The sequence below is a fragment of the Epinephelus moara genome, chromosome 17, assembly GCF_006386435.1.
Source record: "Epinephelus moara isolate mb chromosome 17, YSFRI_EMoa_1.0, whole genome shotgun sequence".
Lineage (NCBI taxonomy): Eukaryota > Metazoa > Chordata > Actinopteri > Perciformes > Serranidae > Epinephelus > Epinephelus moara.
The window spans coordinates 10,862,474-10,865,100 of record NC_065522.1 but is presented as its reverse complement, the minus strand read 5'-3'; positions in this window follow the sequence as shown (position 1 = coordinate 10,865,100).

Below are 2,627 nucleotides of genomic sequence, written 5' to 3'. Positions count from 1 at the left end.
GATTCCAGAGAGTCTCCCCTCTTCAGATATGGCAGAATATGTCATTTTCCAACTTGCTATGGTGAGATACATGTAAAAATGTAAGAATTTAGTCACACAGATTTGTTTTTTTCATTGATATAAAAATTAATATAAAATACAGGCACATAGAAGGACATGTAATGATGGCAAATCTGGTTAGCCCTGATTGTCCTGAAAAAAAAAACAAGATATAGCATGTGTATGTGGCCTTTATAATGACTGTGATATGAGCTTAAAAGTAAAGGCAGTAAAAATACCCCAAAAATGCCTAGGGCCCATAGGGTTAAAGTAATTGCTATTACTGTCACTGTACACTTACACTTGTAGGCAATTTGTACAATAGGATGTGTGATTTCATTATAGCTCTTGATTGTAAAATAGATCTGGCAGAGCTTGCTGTAAAATTTGGATGTGTGGCAGAGTATTGAAATAATAACATGTAAATGTACCATACTCCCCAGGAAGAGAGAGCAAAAGAGGAGACTATACCAATGGTAGATAATAGTCATATGAATGGTCCTGGCTGAATGCATATCGGTCCACATTATATCCTCCTGACACCCTGTGTCCTCATATGAGGACACTACATTTAAGGTTTACTTGACCTTATACTTCATTCTACTTAACTTAACCCTGTTATCCTCATTTGTGGACACTTTTTTGTGCCATCTAGTGGCAGTAAGACCACAACACACTAATCCATGTAAAAACAAGATGGCAGCCATCTCTGCCAAGTCAGTCCACAGCCGATCCCGACACAAAAGAGGACAAGGTCAAAACCTGATCACATTTTATGGTTGAAACTTGTTTACATGTGACTAATAATGTTTGCAGTTTGATATGGCAACATTTGACCAATTTTAGCAACAGTAACAAGCTAAGACTCTTTTAATTAGAAAGTACTCATTTGAAGACATTGGGACTTAATTATCGTCTTGTTTGAGGACACTTGGACTTTATTGTTGTCTCATTTGATGACTTTGGGACTTTATTATTATTGACAATCTTTAGTTCTTCATACTTGTGGTGTCCTATTGATCCCAAATAGCGAGGAGAAATTAAAAATGCATACCAAACAAAAATTCGGGTCTCAGGAAGACATACGTCAGAGATGTATCCTCACATCCAGGTGGCGTCTCGCTCTTACTTTATTTGAGGGACATTATGAAGCGGACCAAACCAATTACAAGTATGTGAGGGGGTTGGGTGCAATCGATCTCAACATAAAAGTGCACTGGTTTGTGTCTGTTGTTAGCACAAATGTCCAATCCAGCAAGAAAATAAAGATCTAATTGGAAAACAGAAGCACATATGCTTCAAAGTGTTGAGTTCAATGACTGTAGCCATGTTTCCATCAGCCTTTTTAGATGCGCATCTAGAAGTATCGCAAAATTATGATGGAAATGCCAAAATTCGAATTAAAATCCCCTGATTCGCACAAACTAAAATGCGTTCACTTTAGCCGGGTTTTGGTTGATTCGGAAAAATGTTGATTTGCAAAACGGGGGATGGAAACAGTTATGTTCGAATTAAGTCTGACATAGCGCACCTCTCTCCATGGTGATATCCACACTCCGGGTCGGGAAGGCGGTAATGCATTTACAAGCTGGTTGCCAACCGCCAGAAAACNNNNCTTGATTGCAGTAGTTGCTGCTAAGGGTGGCCCAACCAGTTATTAGGTTTAGGGGGCAAACACTTTTTCACACAGGGCCATGTAGCTTTGGATTTTTTTCTTCCTCATTAATAAAACCCTTCATTTAAAAACTGCATTTTGTGTTTACTTGTGTTATCTTTGACTAATGTTTAAATTTGTTTGATGATCTGAAACATTTAAGTGTGGAAAACATGCAAAAAAGTAAGAAATCAGGAAGGGGGCAAACACTTTTTCACACCACTGTAGCTAGTGACACTGTTAAAGAGAAAAACTTAGGAATCAGTAAGTAAGTATCATTTGCATTGGCAACAAGCAGCATCATCAGCAAATTAAAAAGGCAGCAAATCAGCAAACATGGAGAGGTTTCACAAAAATCTAATAATATGAAAAAAGGGAATACAGGGGATATTAGGGATAAAGGCATATCTCTATAGGCCTGTTTCAAATACAGGCAGACAGAGTACACCGCAGCGTCTGCCACATTGTGGTGATTTTGTGCTGACTTGAAAATAGAGCATTCTGTGTGAGCGGAATTGTAGGTTATTGTGTGGTCAGTGATTGACAAAGTAAATATAGTAAAACCCACCTCCCTTTTTAAACCTCCTTCCTGCAGCTCAGTGACTTTAAGCTCCATAGCAGTGAGACGATCATACGCACAATGATGAGCTTTACTATAATAACCACTTCACTTCTCTGCAGCCTCAGTAAGTACTGGCATCGCTCTTACTACATGTTTAACATTTGGTTAGTTTAGTAAACACAAGCAAAACAGAATTTAGCTGTGGCCACAGATATTTAGGACTATGGTTACCTGTTAGTGCATTATGAGCTTAGAAGTCTCTGCTGTTTGTTTCAGGCTGGATCTCTGTCTCAGTTTCTGAGTCTCACACTGTGGAGGTTCAGCCTGGCGAAGAAGTCACATTGCTGTGCTCCAGCTTTTCAAGTTCTCCCA